Source organism: Schistocerca americana, chromosome X (assembly GCF_021461395.2).
Source record: "Schistocerca americana isolate TAMUIC-IGC-003095 chromosome X, iqSchAmer2.1, whole genome shotgun sequence".
NCBI classification, from domain to species: Eukaryota; Metazoa; Arthropoda; class Insecta; order Orthoptera; family Acrididae; genus Schistocerca; species Schistocerca americana.
The window spans coordinates 497,951,062-497,967,177 of record NC_060130.1 but is presented as its reverse complement, the minus strand read 5'-3'; positions in this window follow the sequence as shown (position 1 = coordinate 497,967,177).

Here is a 16,116-nt window from a genome sequence, read left to right as displayed (position 1 = left end):
TTCCTACGATATATTTTACTACGATAATGGGTGTTACATGAGTAGTCATTTAAGTCGTCTGTACAACAAAATTACAAGATTGGTGTATACAAGAAAAAACAATACACAATTTGACATGTTGTAAATAAACAAATCATTTTCATTGGCACAGGAGATATTTTTACAAGATAGAGTAACTTAAAATTTCAGAGGATTCATTGTTCTGAGGATAAGAGGTTAAGAAAGTTCAGGGACGTTTCTGCCCTTGGGAATTGATGCAGCCACTACTGGAGTGACATCGCAGTTGGCTTGTATGTTGTCAATCTGTCGGTGACGACCGGCTGAGCTCGAACTCTGGTTGTGCACTTTGTAGCAGAGGTCGGCATCGAGGTTCGGACCTTCCAGGACCTTAGCCATGACACACGTATGAGCCTTGCCTCGCGCTGCCGGTTCTGTCGCGGCAGCCGCATCGAGGTCCGACGGGCCGCACGGTGCAGAGTCATGTGGCGACACTGGGCTACAGCAGTCTCGGGCCGAGCGAGTCCCTGACGTCACCCCAAGGGCTGAGCAGTGCTGTTGCGAAACAACTTGTATGCCACGGGCTCAGCAGAGTCACGTATGGAGACGCAGCCCATGGGCCACGGCCACACTGCTCCGCACTGAGCGAGGCTGTGACGTCACTGCATCAGTGCCTCGAGCAAGCACTGGCGCGCTGCGGCATACGTGCTGTTTGTAGCACTGACCGCAGCTGTGAGCTACGGCTGCGAGCGGTGAGTAGAGCAGTGTTTAGTGGGATGGTGGGATTTCTTCATTTTTGTCGTAACGCACAAAATGAGGTTGGAAACTAACCGTGGTCAGGAGAGGAAGGAGCGCATGTCAAGAAAAAGGGTACTAAACGTAAAATTAATCAGTGATGAGTGGAGAACCACACAGCTTGAAGCATATCTTAAAAGTTCAGTTTGGACCGTGTTAAAGGCTAATTTGGATGGCGTTAGGAAAAGCGTTCATTTTGTTTGCAGTTCGCTGTGCTGTGAAATTTACTCTCATGCTAAAGGGTCAAGTGGCACTTCGCACATTTCTCGCCATTCATGCGCGTCTAATGAACAAGGGTCTTATGTGGAAGAGGGACGACTTGCTAAACCTGCTCAGGAGGTAAGTGTCGTTAAATGCGTGGCTATGTGTGCATGAGATGTTAGGTCGCATAGAACTATAAGAGGTGAAGGTCTTATGGAACTTGTTCAGACGTTAATTGACACTGCAAAGACCATTATGTCTCACCCCACAAATGTGTCGTGGTGCATGGAAGGAAGTGTTAAAAGCTTACGACATATAATTATGCCAGAGGTAATTGCTCATATAACAGAATATGAATACTCAGCAACTACGGACATGTGGACGTCCAGTGCGAGAAGAAACCATTAGCTGATATGTACTGTCTCCTGTTACGTTGACTGGACTCTCAGATCTCGCATTTTGTTTGCAACTCAGTTTACAGATGAATCAAATCGGGCGGTAACATTCTAAGAGAATTGCTTGGACGATTTATGTCTCTTGGTATCCACGACTCTACTTTGAAAAACATGCAGCACACTACTGATCAAGATACCAACATCGTCGTTGCACTGCGCGATTATTCACGATTGAAATGTTCCTGCGTTATGATCAATACAAGGCTACGAAATAATTATGATGCGGAGTATATATGCGTCAATTGTCCATAAGTTGATGGCCTTTTGACTGTGGCGAAAGAACGCATCAATAACGTAAACAAAAGTGGTCTTCTTAACGCTCTTGATAGATCACTGAGCCAGTGTAAGGATACTCGCTGGAATAAGCAGCTGTCAATGTTAGAATGTCTTTGTGCTAAAAACTCTCTGAGAAGGGAAGAATAGCCCGAAATGAAGGAACTGATATCACGCTGATGAAAGAACTTTTCATTGTATTCATACTATTCTATTGCTGTTATTCTTACACGCAATCGATTATTTTAAAGCTTTTAAAACGAGGATTTTTGTAGCTCTTCAAAGAGGCGTCCAAGGAATTACAACTAGAGGGATCACCTACACTGCACCATCTGTTGACATGGACAATGACAATGTAAAACATTTGAGTCAAACGCCCCTGGACAGAGTAGCTTCAGAAATCGGACTTTTACATAAACGCCTCAAATTATACTTAGATGTAAAGCTATTTGTCCAGATATACTGTGAGGTAGCAACTTTCCTCTGGCCACCATTCGTCATTTAAAAGTGATATCTGAAAATAAGAGGCGTAAAGTCTTGAAAAGGATACAATCTTTTTCCTTCCTCATACTTCTCCAATCCCACAATACACTCTAACGACATTTCCCTTTACTGCATCTCCAACCATCTTTTCTCTTTGTTCTCGATTGTGGGTTCGAAAGGATCTGGCTTACTTTTCGATTTAGAAATAGTTATCTCAATGTACTCTGCTCCTCTGGATCTTACAAAAATAACATTTAATGCACTGAAATAAGTGAGACGCTCATTCCTACATGTTCCTCCACAACTGGTAATACGTGAATTCTTGGGAATCCATGCTGTCCGAAATGAAAGTTTGAATTTTTGCCATATTTGCGCTGATATATGAATTTTGCTGTCCTCAGGTAAAAAGAAGAGATGTATAATGAGGCTGGACATGTATTTCAGATTCACCCCCACCCCTCCCCGCCCCAAAAGAAAAAAAAAGCAAATCATGTTGAAGCACATAAATTCTGCTACTCCATCAGCTGGATTTCTAGTTGTGCAATTTGAAGATGGGAGTTAGACATTCGGGTAGCCTACACTCGATGTTACTCAACATCTACACTGAACAAGCAGTAAAGAATACAATTATAAATTTATGAGCAGAATTAAATATGAGGGAGAAACAATAAACGTTTTGAAGTTTACTGGTGACACTCAAGTTCTGTCAGAGACAGCAAAGAAATCGGAATAACAGTTGAATAGAATAGATAGTGCCCTGAAAAGGGATTATAAGATAACCCTAAATGGAACTAAATGAAAGGTAATGGAACGTATTTGAATTAAACCTAGCAGTACCAACGTGTTTCCCATAACGTGTACTACAAAATGGGGGCATAGTGAATGACCAATATATATATATATATATATATATATATATATATATATATATATATATATATATATATATATATATATATACTCCCGGAAATTGAAATAAGAACACCGTGAATTCATTGTCCCAGGAAGGGGAAACTTTATTGACACATTCCTGGGGTCAGATACATCACATGATCACACTGACAGAACCACAGGCACATAGACACAGGTAACAGAGCATGCACAATGTCGGCACTAGTACAGTGTATATCCACCTTTCGCATCAATGCAGTCTGCTATTGTCCCATGGAGACGATCGTAGAGATGCTGGATGTAGTCCTGTGGAACGGCTTGCCATGCCATTTCCACCTGGCGCCTCAGTTGGACCAGCGTTCGTGCTGGACGTGCAGACCGCGTGAGACGACGCTTCATCCAGTCCCAAACATGCTCAATGGGGGACAGATCCAGAGATCTTGCTGGCCAGGGTAGTTGACTTACACCTTATAGAGCACGTTGGGTGGCACGGGATACATGCGGACGTGCATTGTCCTGTTGGAACAGCAAGTTCCCTTGCCGGTCTAGGAATGGTAGAACGATGGGTTCGATGACGGTTTGGATGTACCGTGCACTATTCAGTGTCCCCTCGACGATCACCAGTGGTGTACGGCCAGTGTAGGAGATCGCTCCCCATACCATGATGCCGGGTGTTGGCCCTGTGTGCCTCGGTCGTATGCAGTCCTGATTGTGGCGCTCACCTGCACGGCGCCAAACACGCATACGACCATCATTGACACCAAGGCAGAAGCGACTCTCATCGCTGAAGACGACACGTCTCCATTCGTCCCTCCATTCACGCCTGTCGTGACACCACTAGTGGCGGGCTGCACGATGTTGGGGCGTGAGCGGAAGACGGCCTAACGGTGTGCGGGACCGTAGCCCAGCTTCATGGAGACGGTTGCGAATGGTTCTCGCCGATACCCCAGGAGCAACAGTGTCCCTAATTTGCTGGGAAGTGGCGGTGCGGTCCCCTACGGCACTTCGTAGGATCCTACGGTCTTGGCGTGCATCCGTGCGTCGCTGCGGTCCGGTCCCAGGTCGACGGGCACGTGCACCTTCCGCCGACCACTGGCGACAACATCGATGTACTGTGGAGACCTCACGCCCCACGTGTTGAGCAATTCGGCGGTACGTCCACCCGGCCTCCCGCATGCCCACTATACGTCCTCGCTCAAAGTCCGTCAACTGCACATACGGTTCACGTCCACACTGTCGCGGCATGCTACCAGTGTTAAAGACTGCGATGGAGCTCCGTATGCCACGGCAAACTGGCTGACACTGACGGCGGCGGTGCACAAACGCTGCGCAGCTAGCGCCATTCGACGGCCAACACCGCGGTTCCTGGTGTGTCCGCTGTGCCGTGCGTGTAATCATTGCTTGTACAGCCCTCTCGCAGTGTCCGGAGCAAGTATGGTGGGTCTGACACACCGGTGTCAATGTGTTCTTTTTTCCATTTCCAGGAGTGTATATATATATATTTCGTTAATTTTCGTTGTCTTTTACGCACATCATGCTTTTTTAAAGTTATATTTATGCCCTAAACCTGAAAATATGACAATGACACCTGTTCTGAAAATTTACATCCACTGACGAGACCTAAATATTTGCGTTAAGTTTTACTGAAAAATTTAAAACAGTTACGCAATCTGGTAGAAGAAATGAAATGGTTGGTTCAAATGGCTCTGAACACTATGGGACTGAACATCTGTGGTCATCAGTCCCCTAGAAATTAGAACTACTTACACCTAAATAACCTACGGACATCACACACATCCGTGCCTGAGACAGGATTCGAACCTGCGACCGTAGCGGTTACGCGGTTCCAAACTGAAGCGCCTAGAACCGCATGGCCACACCGGCCGGCTAGAAAAAATCATTAAAAATCATAAATACATATTTTTTTTCAAAATTTTAAAATATAATGAACATGGCTAGATTACAGTGTTCTGGAAACGTAGGAATAAAGTACCCCTTACCTCCCCCTTGGTAATGCGAGGGTTAAACCAGGTAGTGTTAAGAGAACCAGATTACGAAATGAGACACTAGAAGCACTATTGGGCAGCAAAATAACTGATGATGGCCGAAGTAGAGAGACTACGAAATGAAGACTGTCTATACCAAAAAAAAAAAAAACTATTAATGAAAAAGAGGGATTTGCTAACATCGAATATAAATTTAAGTGTTACGAAGTATTTCCTGAAGGTATTTGTGTGGTTTCCTAGATACTACTCCAGGCGGGTGTAAAAATGAATGTGCGCAATGGAAAATACTGAACGCAAAAATAAAGATTTGGCCCTGTCTGACTACCCCCTGAATTTGATCTTAGGATCTCTTAACGTTGATATTATTTCCTCCTTCTTGCTCTAAACGTATAAATCACAACATAGAAGCAAAAGAATGATTAAGGGAACTAGTAACTAGTAAATATTAATGTTTCTGTTTACACATTTATTGTAGATTATAACCCCTTTATTTATTACAAATGTTTGTATGTCAATGTGCAACGGACATAAAAAGATACAAATGAATTTCCTGACTAATATTATTGATCAACTGGCCCAAATCTGCACCTATGTATGGCTACGCGATCTAATATAAATAACGTGAGATGACTGACATCATCTACGTCCCAAACACTAGAAGACACTGCTTTCGAAGATGATCTACTTTGATGTGCAACCTCAGTGGAAATGAAACTCACGTGAACACAGCTGTTCAGCTTTACAGCCCCAATAAGCCGAAGCAATTAGCAATATCATCGAATGCACTGCGTCCGGTGCGTCGGAGTGATGGTTGTCGTACACGTCTGCGACGATGTAAGATCTCCAGCCACAAAATAAAAAAACTGATTAAACACTAGCATGGCAGAAGGCGGTCCTCTGTCTAGTATAATCTGAAACTATCATTTTCTCTCTGTATTCTACAGACAAGAAACGCGAACTCCCACCCACAAGGACGGAATTCAGATAACGTCTCAGTGTGAGTATTAACAGGAGAATTGCTCTCAATCACTGAGCTCTGCGTACTCAACGACGATTCCCTACCCACAGGCGAAGTCCAGAATCGTATTAAGTTAGTAACACCTTCGGTCACCTAAAGCAACTTCCCAGTGCCTTGCGGCACAATATCATGCAAATTAAGTATTAGTGTTTTTGCCTGCATTTGTCCTATCATGACAAACGAACATTGCGACGGTATTTCACTGGTGACAGCTTTCCCCAGCATTAACTTTATCCCCCTGTGTTCCATCGCACGTCTTCGAAAGTTAGTTTCGGCATGATCCTTGATGAGAAAATCTAGCCCTAGGACTGCACAGCAGCCTTCGCCTGCATCACGCATTACACTGCAAGTGTTGTCAGTTTTGTCAATCTCCTGATCCACTGGCACAATCCTCGTCGGCCCGACCATTAACATTAAAACTCGTTTCGTCATTCTTCCCCTCCGACGTTTGGCGGAGGCAGTGCCGTCACAGATGGTGCAGAATCTACGTCCTTCGGAAATACTAAATGCGTCTGTACCATATCAGTACCCAAAACATCTGCAATACAATCAGCCTTATTGATAGCTTTCTGTGCAACCACCTGAGTATCTAGAAGAAAATTACTGTCGGCAGTTGCACTCTGCAAGACCCAAAAGTCATCGGCTCATGCACTTCCCTCCACGTCTGGTCCAGGCTGCAGAAATTCGCAACCTCTCCGCCAGGGTATACTTCACTAATTACGCAAACAACAAACGAGGAGAACAAAACAGTACGACGACAAGAACACTGTATGCTACCGCTTCTGCCGGCCGGAGTGGTCGAGCGTTTGTAGGCGCTTCAGTCTGGAACCGCGCGACCGCTACGGTCGCAGGTTCGAATCCTGCCTCGGGCATGGATGTGTGTGCTGTACTTAGGTAAGTTAGGTTTAAGTAGTTCTAAGTTCTAGGGGACTGATGACCTCCGATGTTAGGGGCCATAGTGCTCAGAGCCATTTGAACCATTTTGCTACAGCTTCTGTTTTGCTCTTTTCTGCTGATGGGTAAGCCTGCGAGCCAAACGTATTAGTGAAAAATTTTGCACAACGGATTTTATAACGCTAATTATTTGCCCTGACATTCATACGCTCTCCAGAATGGTAAGCTTATCCTTTGCTCTACATGTGACATCAACTAGTCGTATGCAAATCTGGTTGGTTTCTAACAATATCCTCAGTATACGCTAGAATGTTGAGATGAGTTGACCTGCAAGTACTGCCTCCACCAGGTGGTTGCAAACATGAAATACACAAATAAGGAGATAATAAAATGACAAAGGAAAGTACTAACTATGAAACGACACTGTCAGTAGTGTTAAATTCTTCACTCTCCTGCAATTTACCCTATACAAGATTACACAGTACGAGCAACATTTTAGTTCTGCCTATTCACATTTGGTAATAGTCTGTCCTGTGAAATATTCGCGGTTGTTAATCCAAGCGCGGAATACTGACATCAGCTATGGCAGTTGCAATTAAATTTAGAATGACACTCACGACTAGCAACGTGAAGCCTCAGCATAGAACGAAAAAGACACGTGATCGGCAATTTACTTTACTTCCCTAACCGCCGTTTCGAATGGACGGCCACTACAGTGATCTAACGCTTATCGCTGCAAAGGTTGTCGCCTCAGCGAGATAACATAAATTCTACCTCACCAAAAGCTTCCGTAGGCAACCCCACGGCAGCCGTGGAACACCAAACGATCCTCAGGCTCTCGCTACAAGTACTCTGTCCCAGTAACGAGGTCGCACACGTCGCCAAGACCAACTTCTCTCCTCGACACCCGAGGAACAGGTCTTTCACAGTCGCAACGCTTTTTCGCAGCTCCTATTCGTTCTCCTTTCCGCCTTTAATGTGAGTGGCCAATCATGTTTCTGGAAGGCGTTCGCTTCCGATCGCCGACCAATCTCAGTTTTGCAATCGACCAAAGCTTCTAGAAGTTTCCAGACTCTTCCAGAAGCTTCTGCTCCGGCCGTTCGGAAAACCACCTACACAGCGCCACGCGTTTTGTGAGCGAGCCCCTGTGTCTTCTCCTTGTCCGCGGACACGTGGCTCCCGCTAAGCCGTGGTCCACCCGCCTGGGATTTCCAGGAGCTTACGTTCGATGTTGTCTACAGCTCTCAGGCCTGCCTGCCTCGCTTGTGTCTTTCCCGTTCTCCTGGCAGCCTCCCGTCTCCGTCCGCTTCATTATCGCCCAACGTGCAGATATTCTGCTACAAATTAAGATCCCTAGCCGATGTCAGTATCGTTAATGGTTTCCTGTCTCGATGTTTATACTATTAAAGGGTCTTCTTTCCGGAGTGGTAGTTGTAATGTGGTTCAAAATCGTGCCACCTTACAACACTTAATCTAATTCTATCCTAACACTTACCGTAACTTAACTTCTCCACTTGAGCGGCTACTCATGACTACTACTTTATGTGCTTAAACGTAGTGAGCCACATCTATTGCTCGAAATGAAATACATTCCCAATTCAAAACGGCGTAAACTACCACAAAACTCCCATTTCTAAACAAGACTAATCTTCCCCTCCTAAGAACTTTCACATGATTAAAACCTTGCTACGGTCGCAGGTTCGAATCCTGCCTCGGGCATGGATGTGTGTGATGTCCTTAGGTTAGTTAGGTTTAAGTAGTTTTAAGTTCTAGGGGACTGATGACCACAGATGTTAAGTCCCATAGTGCTCAGAGCCATTTGAACCAAGCCATTAAAACCTAATACCACTCCAGATAATGAGCCACACCCATTGATGACAGAGAAAAATAACGTTCATATTTACACATCATCAGAACCCAGTGTGAGTTTACTTGCCACATGTCACACATGAAAGCAGAACTGTAAAGCTGTTAAAAGGTGGACTGACTCAAAGAGACACTCGCAGAATGAAAGCAGAGCTAAACATTTGCAGCATAGCCGACAGGACCGATTGCGGACCTCTGGTACAGAGCCGAGTGGCGGGTCTGAATCAGAAGCTCAGACGGTTCTGTGACCGTGTAGGCTGCTGATTCCTGGACTTGCGCCAATTGGTGTTTGGGTTTTGGGTTCCGCTGAATAGGTCAGGTGTCCACTTTACGCAGGAGGCGGCTACACGGGTAGCAGGGACTGTGTGGCATGGATTGGGCGGTTGTTTAGGTTAGAGGGTTTTGGGGAAACACAAGAAGGGGTTCAGTCACAAAGTGTGCAAGGTGAACACGGGAAGAACGTCGATACAGGAATCATTGGTATAACAGTTGTAAATTGTCGTAGCTGTGTTGGGAAAGTACCAGAGCTCTAAGCGCTAATAGAAAGCACTGATACTCAAATCGTTATAGGCACTGAAAGCTGGCTAAAATCGGATATAAGCTCAGCCGAAATTTTTGCGAAGAACCTAACGGTGTGCCGGCCGCGGTTGCCGAGCGGTTCTAGGCACTTCAGTCTGGAACTGCAAGACTGCTACGGTCGCAGGTTTGAATCCTGCCTCCGGCATCGATATGTGTGATGTCCTTAGTGCTGGGGCCTTCACCACCAGACATCACAGCGTCTAGAGTATCAGCAACCAAACTAACAGCCTGCAGTCGCGGGTTGCCCGCATTGCAGGCACACCGAAGCACTACACAACCGACAGGCAATATTGATGAACGGCCACAACAACATCCACAACAACAACACCACAGGAATGACACAAGCGGCCACCAGGGGCCACTACCGGCCCACATAAACATAAGGAAGACGTCGCTGCAGATCTCGGAACTATTTTCGCACGTCAAACCACGTGATAGAAAATAGTTCCAAGGTACTCATCTTCCAAAGCGCTATAAAGGTAGGCGCTCGGCTGGATCTTCTCGCTCATCTCTGGATTAGGCTTGGTATATCGGAGAAGTCTCTGGCAGAGACTAGTAGGAAATTATTTCAGTTGTTTTCTATATTATTCTTGTATGTAGTTGTGATTCGAGGACAGGTCATTGTTTTTTGTTTTTATTGTACTGGGAGAATTTGTTTTGGTTAGTTGAACAGTCCAATAAATTGTTGTTGGGCTTTGATCGTTACTTTCTTCTGCTTACGCAGTAATAGCAGTGCCGACGAGTTGGTTCATAGTTTTCACGTATTTGTTGCTTTTTCTCCTCCATGGCAGAGAATATTCTGGGCATCGATCAGCCCTCAGCAAGCGTCCTCGCGCTTTTAGTGAGTTATGCAGCAGACGAATGAATTTATTATTCAGCAATTGCAGGCTCTGTCTGCTGTCTCCCGTGTGTCTCAGTCACTGAGTGCTCCGTCCGCTTGCCCTGTCGTGGGGCTGCGGGCCACACCTCCCGCTTTTCCTAAGTTTGACAAGTCTTTGGAGCCTTGGGGAAATTATGTAGCATGGTTGGAACATTTTTGGCGCATGACGTCGTTGGCGACGTGCAGAGGCGCGCGATTCTTCTTGCCTATGTCGGTCCGGAAATATAGCATCTGTTGCAGCAGTTGCACACCGACGCGGAGCCACATGCTCTCTCGTACGAACAGTTGGCTTCGAGTTTGTTGGGGTGTTTTGATTCTCAGGTCCACGTGGCGGCTCCCCATCACAAGTTTTTTTGTTGTCTGAAGCTCCCCTCCCAATCTTGCAGGGAGTGGGTTGCCACACATCAAGGCCTCTCCCGGGACTGTCGGTTTTTTTTGTGGTAACCCCTCGTGTAAAAAGTTGTATGGTTCAGCGCTCATTCGGGACATGCTTCTCGTACATGCTCCAGATGTTCTTTGCGGACCGATATTCTTAAATTGAAGGATCCATCGCTGGATACTGGCTTAAATGTTGTCAGCGCTCATGAGCAGTCTACTTCCTCGTTGACCGAGTTGTTTCCCCTGCACAGGTCTTTGTCGCCCACCTGTCGCAGCGCCAGTATGCCTCACAGGGGTCTCGCAGGTCCCCCCCCCCCCCCCTATGGAGGGCCCTCCCCCATTTCTGGATACAGGGGGCGTGGCCCCTCCACCACCGGATTAGCCGCCGCGATGGCGGCGTCAGCTGCCCCAGCCACAACAGCAGCAAGGTTTACTGTCCTGTCGGCAACATTTTATTACGCACATGCGAGTTGATTGCGGAAAACAGGACCACAAGGCGGAGGTGTGCCGGTCATCCTCTTTGATGCTCGGTGACCACACGTTCATCGATGCTTCTGACTCTCTGGAGGACGACTCCGTCCCTCTGCTGCAGGTTTCCTTTGTTCAGTCCGTCTTTCCACCATCAATGGCGGCAATCACTCTGATGGTACAGGTTGAAGGCGTGTCCCTCCTGTTTCAAGTGGATACAGGGTCTTCTGCCACCATCATCGATGCTGGCTCCCACCGTTGTTTAGGTTCCCCACCTCTCCATCCTTTTCATGCGGCGCTGCAGAGATAAAGTAATGATGTCATTTACCTCCAAGGGCCGGCCGAAGTGGCCGTGCGGTTAAAGGCGCTGCAGTCTGGAACCGCAAGACCGCTACGGTCGCAGGTTCGAATCCTGCCTCGGGCATGGATGTTTGTGATGTCCTTAGGTTAGTTAGGTTTAACTAGTTCTAAGTTCTAGGGGACTAATGACCTCAGCAGTTGAGTCCCATAGTGCTCAGAGCCATTTGAACCATTTTTTTACCTCCAAGGGTGGTTCCCTGCTCGGGACCAGTACTGCTCTCATGATATTCAGGCTCCGATATTTGTCCTCTCCGCGCCCATGGCCACGAACCTATTGGGCATGGATCTTTTCCCTTTATTGGTCTTGGAGATCCATGATTCAGAGTCAGGGGTCCAGTCTCTTTCGGTGGGTGACCACCTCCAGCAACCGTTGCAGGAATACTTTGCTGTTTTCTCCAACCCTGTCTCCAGGGGTTTCAGGGTTTGAGGCCCATGCTGAACTCCTTCCCTTTGCTGTCCCAAAATTCCATAAGGCTCACTCGGTTCCTTTTGCCCTCCATGACAAGTTACAGCAGGAGCTTCAACGCCTGGAGGATGAGGGCATCCTCAGCCCAATTCCCCATAGCCGTTGGGCTGGCGGCAAGGTGATTGCCAAAATTGACCTGAGGGATGCGTACCTCCAGTTACCTTTGGATGAGCCATCCAAAGCTGTTTTGGTCATCTCCACTCCTTTTGGGCTTTTCCGCTACAACCGCCTTCCTTTTGGGGTTGCTAGTGCTCCCGCCATTTTTCAGGCTATCTGGAGTCAATGGCGAAGGACGTTCTGGGTATGGCGAACTACCTGGATGACATCTTAGTCGTGGGCACCTCTGTTCCGGACTTGGCCCGGAACCTCCGCCACCTCATCCGCGTCCTCCAGGCTGCTGGCTTACGTTGCAACAATGAGAAATGTCCTTTTTTATGCTTCAGATGACGTACCTCGGCCATGTCCTCAGCGCCTCCAGCATTCGCCCCACACACCAGTATATCGAGACCATCCAGCAGCTGCCGCCGTCGCAGGGCGTCTACCAACTGAAGTCCGTCTTAGGCCAGCTTAACTACTATCGCCTCGCTGATCTCTGCATTAGGCTTGGTATATCGGAGAAGTCTCTGGTGGAGACTAGTAGGAAATTATATAAGTTGTTTTCGACATTATTCTTGTATGTAGTTGTGATTCAAAGACGGATCATTGTTTTGTGTTGGCGTTATACTTCGAGAATTTGTTTTGCTTAACTGAACAGTCCAATAAATTGTTGTCAGACATTGATTGTCAGTTTCTTATGCTTACGCAGACATAGCACTTAGGGTGGTTAGGTTTAAGTAGTTCTAAGTTCTAGGGGACTGATGACCTCTGATGTTAAGTCCCATACTGCTCAGAGCCATCTTTGAACCTAACGGTGTTCCGAAAAGATAAGCTAAACATCGTTGGCGGTGGCGTGTTTGTTGCTGTCAGAAGTAGTTTACCTTGTCGCGAAATTGAAGTAAATACTTCCTGTGAGTTAGTATGGGCAGAAGTCATTGTTGGCAACGAGAATGAAATAATAATGGGATCCTTTTACTGACCTCCCAGTTCAGATGATACATTTGCTGAAAGGTTCAAAGAAAACTTGAGTTTGATTTCAAACACGTACCCGAATCATACAATAATAGTTGGTGGTGACTTTAATTTACCCTCGGTATGTTGGCGAAAATACATGTTTCATTCCGGAAGTACGCATAAAATATCATCCGAAATTTAGTTAAACTCATTCTCTGAAAATGGTTTCGAGCGGTTAGTTCATGAGCCCCCGCAAATAGTAAACGGTTGTGGAAACACACTTGACCTCTTAGCAACAAATAATCCTGAGTTAATAACGAACATCAAAACCGATATAGGGATTAGTGACCACAGGTTTGTCGTAGTGAGATTGAATATTGTAATCCCAAAATCCTCGAAAGATGAGCGAAAAATATACGTATTCAAAAAAGCAGGTAAAAATTCACTTGACGCCTACCTGAGAGACAATCTCCACTCATTCCAAGTTAATAATATAGGCGTAGACCAGATGTGGCTTAAATTCAAAGAAATAGTATGGGCAGCAATTGAGAGATTTATACCAAATAAACAAACAAACGACGGAGCTGACGCTCCTTGGTACACAAAACAAGTCAGAACACTGTCGCAGAAACAACGAAACAAACATGTCAAATTTAAACAGACGCAAAATCCCCATATTGGCTATTATTTACAGGAGCTCGAAATTTAGCGCGGAGTTCAATGTGAGACGCCTATACCAGTTTGCACACCGAAACTTTGTCTCGAAACCTGGCAGAAAATCCAAAAACATTCTGGTCGTATGTGAAGTACTTTAGCGGCAAAAAACAATCAGAGTCTTCTCTGCGTGATAACAACCTTCCGAAATGCCTTCACAAAAGAAGACGAAGTAAAAGTCCCAGAATTCGAATCGAGAACAGCTGCCAACATGAGTAACGTAGAAGTAAATATCCTTGAAGTAGTGAAGCAACTCGAATCACTTAATAAAACCAAGTCTTCTGGTCCAGACTGTATACCAATCAGATTCCTTTCCGAGTATGTTGATGCATTAGCGCCATACTTAACAATCATATACAACTGTTCGCTCCATGAAAGATCCGTAGGCTAAGACTGGAAAGTTGCTCAGGTCACACCAATATTCAAGACAGATAGTAGGAGTAATCCACTAAATTACAGGCCCATATCGTTAACGTCGACTAGAAGTAGGATTTTTGAACACATATTGTGTTCAAAAATTATGAATCACCTCGAAGGATACGGTCTATTGATACACAGTCAACACGGGTTTTTAAAAACATCGTTTCTGTGAATCACAACTAGCTCTTTATTCACACAAAGTGCTGAGTGCTATTGACAAGGGATTTCAGATCGATTCCGTATTCTTGTGTTTCCGGAAGGCTTTTGACACTGTACCACACAAGCTGCTCGTAGTGAAATTGCGTGCTTATGAAATGTTGTCTCAGTTATGTGATTGGATTTACGATTTCCTCTCAGAGAGGTCACAGTTCGTAGTAATTGACGGAAAGTCATCGAGTGGTGCAGAAGTGATTTCAGGCGTTCCCCAAGGTAGTGTGATAGGCTCTTTGCTGTTCCTTATCTATATAAACGATTTCGGAGACAATTTGAGAAGCCGTCTTCCGTTGTTTGCAGATGACACTGTCGTTTGTCGACAAATAAAGTCATCAGAAGATCAAATCAAAATCCAAAACGTTTTAGAAAAAATATCTGAATGGTGCGAAAAGTTGACGTTAAATAACGAAAAGTGTGAGGTAATCCACATGATTGCTAAAATGAACTCCTTATACATCGGTTACACCATAAATCAGTCTAATCTAAAAGCCATAAATTCAACTAAATACCTAGGTATTACAATTACGAAGAACTTAAGTTGGAAAGAGCACATGGAAACTGTTGTGGGGAAGGCTAAAGAAAGGCTGAGTTTTATTGGCAGGACACTTAGAAAATGCAACAAACCTACTAAGGAGAACACTACGCTACAATTACGAAAACTTGTTTCAGCCCACGGCCCAGCATGGCAATGCTAATGTCTTGTCTCGTCTGCCTATCGGCCCTGACGAAGTGTCTGATTCTTCCGAATTGTCCTGCATGTTTATTGATTCGCAAGATAAGGAATGAGCTGATGGTATTCCGGTGGATTTTCGTCGCATTGCTTCCGCGACAGCCGCGGATGCTTCTTTGAAGATTCTCTTGCAGTATATTCGTACTCAATGGCCTCCATCTGCTATGCAGGTTCATGATCCACTTGTTCGACGTTACTTTGCGTAGCGTCACAACTTGTCTGCACACCATGGTGCTATCTTGTTACGAACTACAGTGATCAGTCTCGTGTGGTTGTACCTCGTTCGTTGCAGTGGGAAATTCTCTGCTGGCTGCATGCTGGTCGTTTGGGTATAGTGCGGATGAAGCAATCAGCGCATCGTCACTGCACTTGGGTCAGCATTGATAAACATATTGCGAATTTGCTTGCTAACTGTCGCTGTCGCGTGGAACATCAATCTGCTCCCCGCCAACGCTTGTTTCCGTGGAGCCGACACCTACTGCGCCTTGGCAGCACGTTCATACTGCTTTTGCGGTCCTTACTGGGACACCCGATGGTTAATAGTCATTGATCCGTACAGAAACTTTCCTTTTGTTGTACCTATATCTTCTAATAAATCTGCCAGTACCACTCAGGATTTGACGTCTATTGTCTGCATTGAGGGCCTTCCTGGAGTTATTGTCTTCGACAATGGCCCCCAATTCGTGTCCTCAGAGTTTGAACCATTCTGTGCTGCTAATGGCATTCGCCATCTGACCTCAGCCCCATTCCACTCCCAGGCGAACGGCGAGGCTGAACATTTTGTGCGTATGTTTATGTCGCAGATGAGCAATTTTCGCGCCACGCATTCTCACGAGCATGCGCTCTGGATTTTCCTTGCTTCATGTTGCTCGCAACCGCTCAGCTCCCGTTCCTCAGTGGAATTGCTACATGGCCGCGCCCATCGGTTCTAAACATTCTGCGTTGTGTCTGTTTGTTCTATATCGTTTCTCCCTACCAC